The 17,640-nt window shown below is 40.9% G+C and overlaps 1 protein-coding gene across 6 annotated transcripts in view; it reads right to left on the bottom strand.

Annotated features, from left to right (window-relative positions):
- Positions 1–17,640, bottom strand: part of GPR68 (G protein-coupled receptor 68) — a 257,032-nt gene that overhangs the window by 26,238 nt on the left and 213,154 nt on the right. For 3 of the 6 annotated variants that reach the window (XM_086937649.1, XM_086937648.1, XM_086937650.1), the window contains one exon: positions 12,381–12,461. The gene's annotated coding sequence lies outside the window, so the exon portion shown is untranslated. Of the gene's footprint in view, positions 1–12,380; positions 12,462–16,312; positions 16,446–17,640 lie in introns of all 6 variants that reach the window. The other 3 variants (XM_086937654.1, XM_086937653.1, XM_086937651.1) reach the window with 2 other exon arrangements.

Raw genomic sequence — 17,640 nt, 5'->3', positions numbered from 1 at the left:
ATAGCAGTTCAATAGGACCACTTAGAACCATTGTGTCTTACTGATTTGCATTTCATGATGGACATTAGTGGATGTATATCTGAAGGCTTGTGTTGCCCATTACTTTTGCTTGCTTGTATTGAAGTATGTTCTGTGCTTATGTTTACTTCCTTGTGCCACTGTTTCAAGAGTCAACACACAACTTGTCCCCAGATGAAGTAGTCAATCCTGAAGTACTAGAAGTAATTGTTCCCAGTAAATTAGTGTTCCAGGGAAGGCAACTCAGAAGACTACCTGTCTCAACATCGGAACCTGCCACCTAAGCAAAGCTGGTAAGATGGAAGAATGCATGTGCATGGTGATGCAAGGCACATGGCCCAATGCCATTTAACAGCAAGATGTTACATGAACCACCGAAGAGAATGTCCTCCCCCTAGAGAATGATCAAAGCTCGCCTGAGAACAGAAGAAAGACCCTGCTTGCAGATAGCAGGCACCTCTTCCCCGAAGTGAGGAAGAAGCAGGCCACCATGATGAATATGGCCAGGAGCTCACAGTGTTAGAGGAAGGACTACTGTAAGAAATGTCATTCTGAGTCATGCCAGGCTGCCTTATGACACAAATACTGCATCTGACCCATGTTGGTTATCAGCACCCAACAAGAGGAAGAAGCAAGTTAGGGAGAGGTTATCAATTCCAAGGGTGGGCATGTAAATAGATAAAGACATTGCACTCTACCTAATGTGGGTCAGGAGTCATGCAGAGTTCCCTCATTTAAAAGAACTGTACACAAAACTATGGAACACTGGAATACCAAGCTTTGTACTTCAAATTTCTCTTGCATTGGTGAACTCCAGGAAAGCTGTCAAAACCCACCTCTTCACAATCTTTCTGCCAAATTTCTAGATTATATCCCTTCCCACCCCCTACAGTAGTGCTGTATCTGATCTCGTCCGTGTTTGTGCATACGTATTTTGTTAATTTCACAACTTGTGTTCATGACTCCTATATTAAATACATAAAACTATTTCTCGTTCACCCTTTATCATTACCTTCAATAAAATAAAATAAAAAATAAAGATTTGATTGTAAAACAGTTATCCCGTAATGTGCAAATGCCTTCGTAGGACCTCTAGGAAGATGGTCAGTTTTTTAATGAAATGGAGAAAGAACCATTCTACCATTTGCAGAAGAAAGCTTCTCTGGAATCAGCTGGCAAAAAGCCCCAGAATCCTCTGAGTTCAGTCACAACAAGCGGTCCCCAAGAGAAGAGGATGCTTTGGTACACAGCTCACCTAATAAGCAAGGCGACTCTGGGTGTCAGTAGTAACTGAGACCTCACCCTCATAAATACACAAGACTGATAGGCTGCGAGGCTTGAATCACTTATGAGGGCAGTAACACCGCTCTTCCTTCGGACTTGTCTTCAAATTTCTGGAGTTTTCCTTTGGTTTTTTTTTTTGTCTTAATAGAAGGGGTTCTAAAGTCAGCATACTTATGCCAATTAAATCTCGACAGCTCACAGAAGCCCCACCAGGCTGTCTTTCTCTAGAATCTTTAAGCTTCTTTCTCTAGAATCACAGGCTTAAAAAAGATGAGTCCCACGTTCAGGTGGACGCCAATGGACCAGTCCTGATCCTACTAACACCATTAGGCTTATCCCATGCACCTTGCAGCCATCTTGAACATCACTGTGTATTTAAAAAAAGAGAGAGAGACAAAAATGTTTTAAAAGTGCACATATTCTCAGTTTTGCTAAATGTTTTATGGGGGAAACTACCAAGACCCTCTTAGCAAGTTTTGAGATAAAGGCTGGTCCAGATGTGCTTTAAAAAACCATAAGTCGCAGTTGGACACCTCAGTCACCTTTTGGAAGTATATAAACATTTTATTTATTCTTAAAATGAGTCTTTAGATTTGGTGGGAGAAGCTTTCAGGCTTCTGATCACCATAGGAATCAAGCTTAAGATGCCTTCTTGGCACACCCCTCCAATTTGCCTTTGTATGCTTTCCATTTATTGGAGTAATATTTAACACAAGAGTGTACCTGGTTTATGTATTTCGCCGCTATTTATTTTATGCGGAGAAGAAACATTGACCATTAGGTTCAAATGTTCATTGTATATAATTTACATTTTTTTCATAGAACTTATTGAAAGTGAACATTCATTTCATGTCTGAGAAGCAATACAATTCACATCCACCAGTTAACAACATTTGTCAAGTGAATAAGCAATTAACATATTACAAAAACTTTACAAAAACAAAAGTAAATTAAACCATATACGAAATTCAAAGAATTACACCAGCAAAACACTTTCATGACAAGATCCCCATTGACCTAACATTAGGCAATAATAACGGAGATACTTGAACCACATGGGAAATTTCTCTTAACCCCTGCAGGGTGTATTAACCATTGTACACCCTAATTCTGGAGCATAGGAATTAATTGTTGCCCTATGTGGCAGATATACTGGAAAGGGCCGACGCGTTTCTAATCCATGCGTCGAATCACGGGATTATCATCAGGGCGCTGGGGCACGGTGTAACCTAAAAATGAGATTAAGTGAACTAATTAAAATCTGGGTCAAACTCCTCTTCTACACCTTTTCATGGAGTGGCTTCAAGGACGATGAATATCACTTTGAACTCTTCTAATCAGGATCTAAAACTATCAAGGACATACTTATTATGTAACAAGTACATTCTAATATGTGATATTACTAATTGGTTTGACATTTAACATGGAAACTTACGTTTTAAAATCAAGGGAGGACACCAAAGGAGAGGAATTTTTTGTGAGACCTTCAACCGACTGTCACTCTTCAATCGTATTTCACCAATTGTGTAGTTTTTTTCGATCTTCCATAACAAACAATGTACAACTGGTTATGAGGAAACGCTCTCCAATAATCCTCAGTTCAGGACAACCAAACTATACAGAGTCTGCACTTACTATTATAGATTTCTCGATATTCCACGCATTGTCATGGTGCGTATATTTGTCAGGAAATTTAAGGTAGCTGTTTACCTATACATAATAAACACAAGAGATAACCAATTTATACGTGTATTTTTGGTTCCCTTAACCGCGTGCGATTTTTAAGCATCTCCACACCGGTACAAGCATGCCATACTTATTTCGTATTTCACTTACTTAAATTCACGAGCGGGTCTCAATGCTGGTCGACCTCCATGAGTCGGCGACCACGCTGAATGCACCTCAAATGGAACCATAACCAGAAATAGGCATGCCTCCTTTGGAAATGTATTATGGGGCATGTAGTTCTTTGTACATAACACAGATCTCTATGCTATTCGGCGATTGATAACATGTTTTGTTATCTGGCTTGCGGCTGTTTTCTTCAAAGTATATTTGAAAAGGCATTATTTTAATATCACCTAAATGCCTGATGTATTGAAGAAATCTTTCTAATTAATGCATGGGTACGGCTACCAGAAGCCTGCACCGTAACTCGGAGCCAAATGTTTGGTGAAATCACTTGGGGCACATTATCTATTACCGGCAGAACGAATAAACTTTATGTTCAAACTTCACAAGCAAATTGGTTACCGGGCCGCGTGTTTATTTTGCAGTCCCCATTCTAGTCAGATGTTCATGCTACATATACGTTGTCCAATTTGAACTACTATCGCCGTAATAACTCGCGTTAATAAATAGCGTCCTCCTAATAGGAATGAATGGAAATTGCTCAAATTCTGCAGTAATCCATGACTGATTGTAGGCCTATTTAGTAAAGTGTGATTTTCAACAGGGAACCCAGAGCATCCAGTCAGAGGGATTATGGCAACTCATTCAAGCCCTCTGCTACACAGTTATATTTCATAATGAGGTATGTTTCTTTGTTTTTCAGGAGAACATCAATATCACCACCCAGCGGGGGAACTTTCAATGCAGATAATACTGTCCAAACAAATTCCTTTTCAGAATGGTGCTTTTCCACAAAGTGTGTGACCATTGGTGCTGTGAGAATTCTTTGTTTGATTCTAGATTTGTGTTGAGTCATTCTGAAGTTGATTTGCTGCGTTGTTTTGCCGATGTATAATTTAGGACCTGGGCATGTAATGGAATATATCACGTTCCGTGTTTCACAATTTGTGAATTCGGTGTGTTTCCACTTCACCTTGTTGAACACAAATTCCGAACCCTCCATGGTGTTGCCACAAGAGGAACATGAACCGCACTTATGGTGGCCCACAACAGGTGCCGAATTTCATAGTGCCGTATGTCATGGCAAATAGCGTTTTTTCCATCAGACATGATAGGTTTGTTAGCAAATGCCAATTATTTGGGATGATCTTTTTGAATTTATGGTATGTGGGCCACAGGTTGACACACAAACGAGTTGTTCCAATGGTTTCTTGAACTTTTTGGTCAATAACTCCTCCCTGGGCGTGTACCATTCCCTCTTGTTTGAGTGTTTAAGCATCTTCTTCGGGTAACCTCTCTTTTGAAGTTGTTCACAAAGTATGTCCGCTTGGACCACAAAGTCTTCCTTTCGCGCTAAATTGCGTCGTATTCTCAACAATTGGCTGGACGGTAAGTTGTCTTTCAAACTCCGGGGGTGATAGCTTGAATAATGTAAAATTGAGTTTTTGTCTGTAGACTCACGGTGTAAGGTGGTAATGAGTTTGTTGTCTTGTAGCAGTACCTCCACATCCAAAAAAGTAAATCGAGTTTTGTCTTTAGTCATGCTGAATGTTATATCCGCATGTCTATTGTTAACCCATTCATGAAATGCTTGTAATTGTTCTTCAGTGCCTTCCCATTGACACCAGACATCATCAATATAGCAGTACCACAAAATAAAGTTCAGGCTATATAGATTGTTCCTGTAAATGAAGTGATCCTCAAACAGTGCCATGAAGAGCACTGCCATTTCTGGGGCATAAGGACACCCCATGGCAGTGCCCTTGACCTGCATGAAGAACTTCTCTTCAAACCTGAAGCAATTATGCTTCAAGGCGATCTTGGCCAAATCAAGGATGAAATCTGTAGGGACTCTTTGTGGTCTGGGTCTTGTCTACAAGAAATACTCCATCGATTCCAAACCCTCATCTTGAGGAATCTGTGTGTAAAGGGAGTTGACATCAAAGGATACCATCCATTGATGTTGATGGTCGAATGGTGGACCTTCAATTTTGTTAATAAAGTCAGTAGTATCCCTCAGATATGAGGTGACAGTTACGAGAAATGGTTTGAGGAATACGTCAACATATTTTGCTAACGGTTCGAGTACTGAGTCACATCCCGATACGATCGGTCTCCCAGGTGGTTGTAGTGGATCTTTATGAATCTACGGGAAAAAATATATGACAGGAATCCTTGGTTGTTTTTTGATGAGCTAATCGAATTCTTTAGGTCCTACTATTCCTTGTTCAAACCCCCTTCTAACTTTGGTACTTATTTCTTGTTGTATTTCTTTGGTGGGATCACCTTTAAGTTTTCTGCACCACGATTGATTGAATATGTGGGTATAGGCTTCTTCTTTATATTTATCCTTGGCCCATAGGACTAGGGCTCCTCCTTTATCAGCAGTTTGACCACTAATGAGTCATCATTCTTTACATTCTTCAGTGCACACTGTTGGTGGCTGGTGATATTCTTTTAAAGGAAGGTTTTCTGTTTGGCCAGTTGGGTGATAGAAGACAAGACTACCTGCTCAAATATTATAATGTCTTTAGGTATATTGTGTGCAGGAGGAATGAAGTTTGACTTATTCCTTTTTCCGGATGGTTCAGTATTGAAGTTGTCGTCTTTGTCATGGAAGAACGCCTTGAGTCTGATTTTATGACAGAATTCAAGAGCTTCAATGTTTAAGTTTACGAAATCCGTTTTGGCACTAGGAACAAATTTCACGCCCAGATAAAGGACAGATTGTTCATATTTGGTCAGCTGTCTTGAAGATAAGTTTACAATGGATGTGTTATTCAAGTCTTGTAGAAGTTTCTCCTGGTTCTCATCACCCATGGTTGCGATTGGGATTTGAACCTCACTCAATTCCTGGGCACGTCCTTCTCTAAAAAAAGGAGCTTGTCTTTTGGAGGACCCTTCGTGTGGGTCAGATTCGCCTAATGAATCTGAGGACGATGTTTCGGAGAAGGTGAGGAACTTATTTCGTGAGCGACCTTGGTACTAGGTTTATGCTCTTCGTGCTTCTGCCTGTGAATAATGATCTTCTTTTAGATAAGGGTACACTGTTTTTATTCTAAAACTCTTTGAGTCCTTCTCAAATTTGGCAGACTTAAAATTTATGGTGTTATCTTTGAATGTTTGGATCTCTTAACTTTTTCAAGTAGTGCTTTCGCTTCTGTCACACTGTGATTGTCAAATATGGATTTAATTCGGGCATCAAGCTCTTCTGCTTCTTTAATGCAAAGTCTCTGTGCGGTCTCAATAGTGTGGATCATGAGGTCCCGGCTACATTTAGTCAAAATGTAGCTGAAGCCCTTTTTGTACTCTGGGTCCTCTGTGAAAATCACAGGTATATTTTTGACTTGCAGGCCCCACAGAATGGTTCCTGCCTTAAGATGTTGGAGCAAAAAATGACCATGAAGTTCGGTCCTGATGTGTTTTCTATGAAGCCTAATCAATTTATCAGATTCATTTTGTTGTTTGGCTGTTGTACTAAGTGATATAGATGAGAATAGAGATGGACCTAAAATCAGGTCTTGTATGTGTGTTTCCGTGAATGAGAGAGTATCTTTCTCAGCTATTACCTTAACAGGCTAAAATAGCCTGTTTTATCTTTCAATTAGTATTCTCTCAACTGGAACTAAATTTACTGCCAGTCCCTCGCGGGGCTTTCCCGCTCTACTATGTGTAAGGTACAGGGGGGTTTTCGTCCTTAGCAAACCAGGTATGGAGGTGTTTACATAAACAAAAGTAAATTAAACCATATACGAAATTCAAAGAATTACACCAGCAAAACACTTTCATGACAAGACCCCCATTGACCTAACATTGGGCAATTATAACGGAGATACTTGAACCACATGGGAAATTTCTCTTAACCCCTGCAGGGTGTATAAACCATTATACACCCTAATTCTGGAGCATAGAAATTAATTGTTGCCCTATGTTGCAGATATACTGGAAAGGGTCGACGCGTTTCTAATCCCTGCGTAGAATCACAGGATTATCATCAGGACGCTGGGGCACGGTGTAACCTAAAAATGAGATTAAGTGAACTAATTAAAATCTGGGCCAAACTTTTCTTCTACACTTTTTTACAGTGTCTTGTGTAAAAAATGATGTACCTGAGGTTCATGGAGTGGCTTCAAGGATGATGAATATCGTTTTGAACTCTTCTAAACAGGATCTAAAACTATCAAGGACATACTTATTATTTAACAAAGTACATTCAAATATGTGATATTACTAATTGGTTTGACAGTTAACATGGAAACTTACGTTTTAAAATCAAGGGAGGACGCCAAAGGAGAGAAATTATTATTGTGTGACCTTCAACCGACTGTCAATCTTCAATCGTATTTCACCACCAATTGTGTAGTTCTTTTCAATCTGCCATAACAAACAATGTACCCCTGGTTATGAGGAAACGCTCTACCATAATCCTCAATTCAGAACAACCAAACTATACAGAATCTGCACTTACTATTATAGATTTCTCGATATCCCACGCATTTACATAAGACACTGCAAAAAAGTTCAAGTACCTCCGTTATAATTGCCTAATGTGTTTTGCTGGTGTAATTCTTTGAATTTCGTATATGGTTTAATTTACTTTTGTTTTTGTAAAATGTTGGTATTATGTTAATTGCTTATTCACTTGACAAATGTTGTTAACTGGTGGATGGGAATGCATTGCTTCTCAGACATAAAATGAATGTTCACTTTCAATAAGTTCTATGAAAAAAATGAAAATTGTATACACTGAACATATGAACCTAATGGTCAATGTTTCTTCTCCGCATACAATAAATAGCGGCGAAATACATAAACCATGTAACACTCTTGTGTTACATATCATTGTAAACTCGTCCATACCTGGTTTGCTAAGGACGAAAACCCCCCTGTACCTTTCCATTTATTGGAGGGCATACAAAGCTTCCTTTAGCTTGGGTCGACCGCCTGTTTCTCCTTAGTGTGGTCCTTTTTATGTTTTGTACTTTTATTTATATAATGTTTTCCTACCCCTTGCAAGGCCCAAAACATTTACTGGATTGTCCAGTAAGGATCAACTCCACACGCATTGTTTATAAGTACTTCACAACCCTGACGAGGACATGAAGCATTCCAGTGTGCATCATGTTTTTTTCAAATTAGGAAAATCCAAAAGATCAGCAAACTTCTTTCCTTCGAGGTTCTTGTGCAAGCAGTGATTGCACTAGTCCTCTCCGGGCTAGATTATGCCAATTTTCTGTATCTGGGTCTTCCTACGTGCTCCAATCACAGACTTCAAATGGTACAAAACCAACCTGTTGTATCAACCACCTCACAACTATCACATTACCCCCTTACTTAGGAAGTTGCACTGGCTGCCTATAGAACAGCATTCCATCTTTAAGGCCGGGTGCCCCATTTTTAAATCACTTCAGACGGGCAGAACCGCTTTTGTTTCTGCCGCATTGAAAGACACGTTCCCGGGTGCAATCTGAGGTCATCATCTGCCAATCTTCTCACTATCCCCAAATTTAAAAGGGTGAAAATTGGTGGTTCCAGGTTTGCTGTTATGGCTCCCCGCATTTGGAATGTTCTCCACTTAGGAATCAGGTCCACTTCCTGTTACACTGCAGGAAGCTCCTAAAGACATGGTTCTTTAGGATGGCATATGAGTAATGACCTGTTGCTAACTTGTTTCAGTTACCTCAGGGCCATAAAACCAATTGGTGAACATGCACTTTGGAAGTTGTTTTAACGTAACATTAGGTTCCTATACGCCCTTTGGGTGCTTGGTAGAAAGGGTGTTGTTTGTAGTTAGGCCTGTGTGTGTTTCCATTTAATTCAGTGGCACTGGGCTCTGCAGGAACAGCTCTGGGGGTAGGGCATAGGCGCATCCCTACAGTATGCTGCCATGATGAGAGTTATTTACTGAAAGCTGGCCTTTGCTTGTCATTAGTAACCGCCTACGCGGCATCTCTAAATTTATGCAGAGAAGGCATTGATTTGGTCCCCTGCAAAATGCATTTATTTATTCATGCTGAAAGGTCGTAAATTACATTTCCCGGATTCATTAACACTGCAAATGGTGGAAGATGTTTGTCTTTTTTTCCTACAACACCACCAGCAATGGGAGTGGTAGGAATAAGAACCGTGGCTCGCTTGATGAATTATTTATAAAAATACACAAAAATAGCTGGAAGAAATTAAACTTCTGTATCTATCTTACTGACCATTTCCCAGGATTGTGTAGGGTTTTGACTCAAGTGTATCAATAGCTTTTGTGAATGCAAAAGCCTGCAAATGTGCAAAATTTAATGTTTTGAGCCTTTAAAAACCTTCCTTGCAATGTACGAATGGTACAATATGTGTTGCAAATGTCTTTACGCCTGGCAGCCAGGGTTGGCTTTTGGGTAGTAAGACCTGTGCCGCAGCACCTGGCAGTAAGCTGGGGCGTGGGGAGAGTGCTGTCTTTAAAAATAACTTATGGGTTTAAAAGCACCTGCTGCAGAGTTCCTTGTGTATTCAACAATTTTCAGGCAATAATAAACATGTCATAACTCTGGTTGATTACTGTTCCTGCTGGGGGAGATGGAGTTTTTCAACTGACAATTTTAACTCATCAAAGTTGCACAAAGGGTTAATATGCCAGCTGCAAAATAAGTGTACTATGCAGATCAAAGAACTGCATTTTATGTGGATAGCTCAGTGGCTTACTGCTTTTGTCACAGCAATCCTTTTCTTGCATAATTTACAGCCATTATATAGCACTGTGACCAATAAAATGTCATCAAAGAGCTGCATGCAAACTGCCTTAGATAGGTTAGAACGTTTTGTTTTCCCCCAGTCTCTCAGTATCGTAATGTTGCTAAAAAAGAGTTTGTTTTGGTAGAAATACATTCTTAGCAGTAAAGCCAACCCCAGCCGTTGTTGTACATTCAAAATATGATGCCTACAAGTATGGATGGCATGTGACTCCTACACCCTGTAATCCTCATTCTCTTATGCAACATTTCCTCTAGACTGATTTTTATACATATGATTTACTGTCTCTGTGTAATGTGTGTGATGTTGGCCCCCAAACTCTGCAGGGACTGTGCTCTTTTTATACTCCCACGCGCGCACTCCGCTCAGCGGACCTCTCACTTGCCTGTACTGTCAGAATTCGGAGGAGCAGAGCCGGTGGCCGCTCCTTCAGGTATTTGGCCCCTAAGCTCTGGAATTCTATCCCCCCTAAAGCTCGGGCCACTTCAAACCACCTGCAATTCCGAAAACTCATAAAAACCTGGTTGTTTGCATCCATCTGCAGACAAAAACTGTGCACACGTCAGATGAACAATTATGTAAACATATATTAAACATATATTACAGGACAAAAGGAGCTGAAGCTGTTGGTTTGATGAAAACTTTATGTGGTTCTCTTTATAGAGTATAGACGCCAGCCGACACGTGTTTCATCAAGCAGGACGAAGCCTGTGACTCATCAGGGCTGTAAAACATGTATGTGGCAATTGTCAAATAATAAGTACGAACTTAAACATTGAAATGACAAAAAAACACTCAAAAGACAACATGCAAATACATGAAAATACTGTCCTGTGCACATTAAAATCATGTGCAAACATGTGGAACGTGGGTGTTCCGTGAAAAGTGATAGCTGGGTTGAGTAATAGTTGCATCCATCTAGCACCTCCTCTACCGGACTAGTTTCTGGCATGTCCACAAGCGCTGGGACGCCCCGTTGCTGGGGCCATGCGCTATACAAGATCACATAACATAACATAACATAACATGTAAAGTGCTCTAACAACCTACACTGGTATGAGTAGTGCTATAAAACAAACGAAATGCATGTGAGAGAGGGGCAGTGGAGAAATCAGGAGCACTACTGTTGGTAGTGAAGGCATCCTTGGAAAGGGAGTTCATTTGGGGGGTGGGGGAAGCTTTTGGCACTGGGTACCACCAGCACTAAATCAGCCCTGCAATGGCAGGGTACATATTATTATTATCTCTTAGTGTGACATGACATCTAACAGTTGTTTTTTGAATCTCAATATGTTCTGTTGGCATACGCCTATTCTTAGTCAAAGCATTTTGGGCCCACAGTTTATCCTCTTTAACAATACAGCTAGGATTACTATACAAATTTGGCTTACCACATTTGGCACATGACTCTTTAACTTATCTAAGCCCCAGAATGTTTTAACACAGCTGCAGTCCACTCAGGTAACAGCGGCGGGCCGGGTAAAGGGTGATTAAGAGGGACGATGCAGAGGGAAAATTAAATAAATAACTAATTTTCTCTCTGCATCGTCCCTCGAAATCCCCCCTTACCCAGCCCCACCACCCCACCGCTGTTACCTGCACGGACCGCAGCTGTTTTAACACATATTCATATTAAAACATTTATTATTATGGCTCTGTTAAACACAGTAGCTGGGTTGGACCAAATAGATAACCATAGCATCAGGGAAGCTTCAGTTTCTTCTAAATAGGCTTGTCCTAATTCATCGTGACAGGAAAAATGGGGATACTCGGTGGAAGACCCAATATAGCCAACAGAAATTATTTTTTTCAATGTGGAGATAGCCTGTGTTAACATAACCCCAAAAGCCAGTGCCGTAGTGGGCTAAGGGAAAACATTTATGTCCCAACTATATGGTTAAGAGATGAGTTACCTATTTTATTGGGCAAAACTGAAAAGTGCACCTAATGATTGTAAAACAATATCTCCTGTTCCACACAGGGTGGAGGCCAAAATATAGGGGAAATCAAAGGATGGACTGGGATAAGAGAAAATATCAGTCTTCTCAATCTTTCTGTACTTAACCCTTTCGATGGTGATGACGAGCTCAGCTCGTCATGATGCACAGTTGAGCTGTGCTGATGACGAGCTGAGCTCGTCATGAAAGCAAAGGAATAATGAAATATCAGCACAGGAGGGGAAAACACCTAGCAGCCAAGGTGTTAATGGTTAGCCTTCCTAGCTTAGTGGTTTTTGGACCACAATCGTAACAAATTTCAGATTGACAAGCGTCAAAGTCTAGACCATCAATAAAGGAAACCAATGCATCAATCAGTTTTTTAACCTGTAAGCAGTAGGTAACATTAAACAGTAAAACTGAGTCACACAGATAGCAGAGCTGGAATGGGTCTTTGTCTGATTTGTGGCATATTTTGCCCATTTAGGATAAAATGAGCATTGATCATTTATATACATATTAAGAAGGATCAGAGCAAAGACACATCCTTACCGTACCGTCGGTATTAACATATTCAGTGCATTCTCCGTTTATTCCATACTTGACCTTAGCACAGAGTCCAGAATGCAGTCCCTGAAAAAATGAATTATTGCAGTGTCAACACCCATTGTTGATGAAATGGACCAAAATTTAAACCTGTTGACATAATCAAATGCACAGCTCAGGTCCATAAAGGCCAGGTAAAGAGAACCCGGGAGGCTTTAGTGTACTTGCCAATAATCAAGTCAAAATTCGAGCACTGCTCAATCATCCTGCCCTAAAGCCACATTGCACTTCATAACAATCATTGGTATTTGAGGCCCAAGTCAGAATTATTATTTTATTTTTTTTAAACCCTCTCAGCCACTTTAGTTACAGAATCAATAGGTAAATAATGCAGATCACTCCTATTTCCCCCTTTTTTTTTAAATGGGACTATGATCAGGTGTGACCATGAGGAAAGCAGAGAGCTTTTGCTAGCAACATTGAAAACATTTGTAATCACAGCGCCCATAATTTCACCTTTGATTGATAGAGAATCATTGGAACACCATCAGGGACTTTATTGAGCTTTATTACAGGGACCGTTGTTTATGGGACTGAGTTGAAATCAAATCTTTCGTACACAGAATAAGAAGGCAATGAATATAAGAAAAAATGAGATCCCTAGATGTCTGGGAAGATGTCAAAAGAAAGAAAAGAATTGTTGGTAAAATAGGGACTGCTAAGTTCCCTTTGTTATAGTAGTTTGATGTAACTGGTCCCATGCAACTGTTCTAATTGTTATCTTCTGTTTATGAAGCGAGGCTTTGTAATTAGCTCAGAAACAAATAATTTCACATTTATCTCCGGAAATACATTTCAAAGCTCCATGCAATATATAATTTTCGAGCAGTTGAGCATGCTGAGTCAAACCACTTAAGGCTTGATTACGAGTTTGGCAGTGTAGGAGTGGGACCGCCATGCCGGCAGCCCGCTCCTGCACTGCCAAAGCCATGTGCGCACCGCCATCAGGTTATGACTTTTTTGGCACTGGCGGGCAATTCTTTGCCGTTCCTACTGAAATAGGCACTGCAATGGGAACTTCAAAGGCAGTATTTACATAGCATGGACAGATGCAGCCCATGCCGTGCAGGTACTGGGGTGCATTCACACAGGGCGGCACAACATATGCCCCCTAAATGCACCCAATGGCATTGAGGGCCCCCTTTGTTTCCTCTCTGCCATGGTTTTCATGAAGTAGGAAACGCCATGAAAACTGCGGTGGAGAGGAAACTCGTAATATTCTTGCCGGGACTGCGGCAGTCCCGCCAAGAATATTGCAGCCTCTAGACTGCTGCACCACTGCCAGGGATTTCTGATCCCTGGAGGTTGTGACAGTTCCATTGCGGTCCAAACACCCTAGTTGTAATGAGGCGGTCAAAGCGCCTGTGCAGCAGTGGCTGGACCGTCACCACCGCGCTCCCGCTAGTCTGGTGAACCTCAGACTGCCAAACTCTTAATCAGGCCCTATATGTTTTTGGATGGTTAGAATGACCGGTTGATGTAAGCAGGTTATTGACGGTGGTGCAGATCATAGAGAAAGCATTATAAATTGAATCAGTATTTGGGTTCCAATTTAAACATTTATCAATATCTGCAAGGCATGTTATCAACAATTTGTTTAGAAACTGAGAGGGTCGCTCATACTCCAATTTAGTCTTAATCCACCATATGGATTTGTCCCTTGGAATGAGAGTCTGTCTACTAAGGGTTTAGACAAAAACACAAAAAAGCTACAAAGTATAATGGTTTCTAAATCCTAACTCCAAAGTGGAGTGATCTGCTATGCTTCCTTGCTCTGCCTGAAAAGGCAGGAATGGCTGGAACAACATACGGGAGAGAATGTGCCAGTGCTGATGATGTTGGATCTAGAGAGCCAGGTTCAAGTCTCGGCTCACCATCCTCTGATTATGGGCAAATCGCTTAATCTTCCCGTACCTTAAAAAACAGAAGTGAATTTCTCCTTGTGTAATGTACCTTCGGGTCGAGCTCGCTCTGAATAAAACTGCACAAAAAACTAGATAAATCATCACAAAACGATTCAGATGTAACCCAAGTTTGTTGAAAAAAGAATGACGTAGTAGCATTTTATAAAAGTAACCAAGTTCTCATTTGACAATTTCGAAAAACAACTCACTATGATCCAAGGCAGTACATTATTAATCCTACCCCCAAAACTGTAGTTCACTAGAATATTAGAGGATAAAAACTCAGACCCATGCCCATGGGGAAAGCGACGCCATATTTTCAATTGAAAAGTTGATTCAGAATGAAGTCAATCCACAGCTTCAATCATTGAAAATCGATTTTGAAGTGGGACTTAGTGATTCATAATGGGAAGGGGATAAACAATGGAACGACCACGTGGGGAGTTTTCAGAAATAACATGGAATTGTGGTGGGCTGTAGAAAAACCTTTGCAGAAGAGCCATTATTACTCTAGGCTCATGTCTGGTTGATTTGAGCTTTGGAAGCAAATCTCCTACAACAACTGGTTCCTGAAATTGACTGCAAAACAGTGCCCACCATAAAGCTTCGGGGAAGGACTAATCCAAGGTGTCAGTCTTAGATGTAGAATCCGGTTTAAATAATAAAAGTTCATGCTTCATACTTACAACCTTATTCTTTATTGATGTATGAGACTGTAGTCCGGTTTCAATCGAGAAAGATAGGCTAGAATTATAGCACATGGAGAGGCCTCTGGAAGGAGATACAGATGCGGCTACTCCAGATGTGGACTTTCGAAACCAAAGGGTATCATATACAGATGGAATGGCATCGGAGCCAGTTTCAGCTATAGAGTTTGTCTTATTTACTAGAGGCGTAAATGTGTCTTTTGAAACCAGTGTATGTGTGGGCTAATTAACAAGCTCTAAAGTAAGCTTTCACAAGGCTGTTTGCCATATGAATCATTAAACTTGGTTTCAACTAATAATTAGATTTTATTGTGCAAACATTTAAAAAAAACTTCCATATTAGAGTCCTTGGAGCGTAACTCAGACTACAAAAAAAAAGTCTCAGCATGCATTAGTGCTGCCTTTAGTTTGCCCTTTTTGATGACGGGACAGGTGCGGAGATATCAACTTAATAACTTCTATTATCATGTACTTCAGCGTCAACAATTATGAGTCACTCCTGACAAAAGCTTTTCCATGTAGATCAGTGGGAGCAGTCCCTGGGGGAATCCGGATGGAGTACTCCCCACATGTCAAACTTCTCTCCCTTGTTTGATTTCTTTATCTAATGCCGCGATAGCCTGCCCTAAATCATTGTCTATTGTTCGGGACAACGAGCAGCTCTTACCTTCAACGAGGAGTCCTATAGCTTTCCTTTTTCCCCATTTTGAAATAGGTCTTGAGGTTTAAGTCGGGAAGCCAAGAGAAGTGGCCCATCCCAGCCTCCATTGGCATTGTACCGACCCCACACTTCCCGAGGGCCCACACACATTGCACACAGCAGGGCAAGTGAGTGCACTACATAGCATTCGTCCAGTGTAAGTAAGGGCTCCTCCTACCTGCACCCCTCATCAGAACACCTTCACCTACATGCCTCCCCTTAACACCCAGGCAGCAACAACAGTTCCAGGATCTTACTTGAACGACTAGTTTTTACTGAACACTGCAGCTCCTATCCCTTTAAATTTTGAAATGACATGTTGGCATTCTTCAAATGCACAGATGGAGATCTGCTATCTCTCACTGCATTTACAGGCAATTGGAGGGACTTACAGAGGTAAATCCTGCCTCATATTACTACAGAAGGCCATTTTTGCGCTATGCCGGTCGTAGAGCAAAAACATCCCAGGTCTTATCACAGATGTAGGACAAAATCTGCATCTGCAATGCGTCCTTTCTTATAATATTTTCTTACCACTCCCCCATTGGAAAGCTGCTCCTCTCATACCTTTCAAAGGGTGTCTGATGTTGCCTCCGGATTTCCTCCCATTGGTTGTTACGATGGCCTGTCTGGAAATGTCCTTTCTCCAAATATAAAAAGACTTGCAGAAAGAACTGCAACCTCATAGATAAAGCCACTACTAGAAAAGAAAAAGATGTGTAGTTCAGGAACCAACAAACTGAGGACGTGAGAGTGTGGAGACAGAAAAGAGGTGGAGTTAGGAAGCGAGATTCAAAAAAGGTAAAGTCAATGATACTCAGTCTGCTAGCAAATAAGCATTATTGTTACTAACTCTGTGTCCCTAAATAAGTTGACAATTAGGGGAAATTAGTTAGTAAAGCTGTTCTGGCTACTATATTCCTCCTGCATACCTCCTGCATTTTAAGATATGTAACAGTGTTATGACACTGCCTGCACAGACCTGTGTGTTTACAAAAAGCCTTGAGGCAGGGCCTGTTTATTGTTAGTGACACACAGATCAACAATCGTTGTTGGTGCCCCCCACAATAACCTCCTTTACAGATACCCTCACAACAAACCCTCAAAGTGTGCCCCTCATCTCTCCAAACACCTCTCACATTTATTTTATAGCACAACTCATCCAACTGGAGATTGTCAGAGCTCTCACCAACGCAAACATATTATTCAGGGATAATGAGTGTAAATCAATGTATAGGAAACGTCACTTAAGACAAAGAAGACTACAAAGTGTAGGAATTGCTTGTCATCCATACTTGTAGAAGGGTGGCCAACTGGCATGGGTGCAAATTGAGGACCACTAGTGTTAAAATTCAGGACAAAGGGGCAAAATTCAGGACAAAAATTCCGGACAGAAGGACAGAATGTCAAAATTCAGGACAAAAATTCAGGACAGAAGGACAGAAATCAGGACAAAAATTTGGGACAAAAACATGTTTTACAGACATATCAGAGGAGGTTGCACAATAGTATATAAGTAAATAGACCACCATAATAAGTACAAGTCAAAATAAGTTTATATTAGGTTGAGACAATCGTGCACTCCAGTTTTTCAGTATACACGCAGCTTTGCAAAGCGACATCAGGCCCTATCTGCAATCAAGATTTGTGCTGTCACTATACTAGGACCGATTGTCATTCTATCTGTGATAATCGTCTGCAGTTTCAGAATGACAATGGGCCAGTCCACAGTCTTCGCGAGTTCCGGGAGGGACCGAGTGGAAACCTTTAAACTCATGGGGCCTCTCGCAGGGGAACAGCATACCTTCCAAAAATTCCCCCATTTGATTTTAGTATTATGTCTGTAAGGCGTCTGTAATACTTAGGTATACTTTCTCATGAAACCTCTTAACCCA

Source organism: Lissotriton vulgaris, chromosome 9 (genome assembly GCF_964263255.1).
Source record: "Lissotriton vulgaris chromosome 9, aLisVul1.2, whole genome shotgun sequence".
NCBI classification, from domain to species: domain Eukaryota; kingdom Metazoa; phylum Chordata; class Amphibia; order Caudata; family Salamandridae; genus Lissotriton; species Lissotriton vulgaris.
This window is presented reverse-complemented; position numbering and strand designations above follow the sequence as displayed.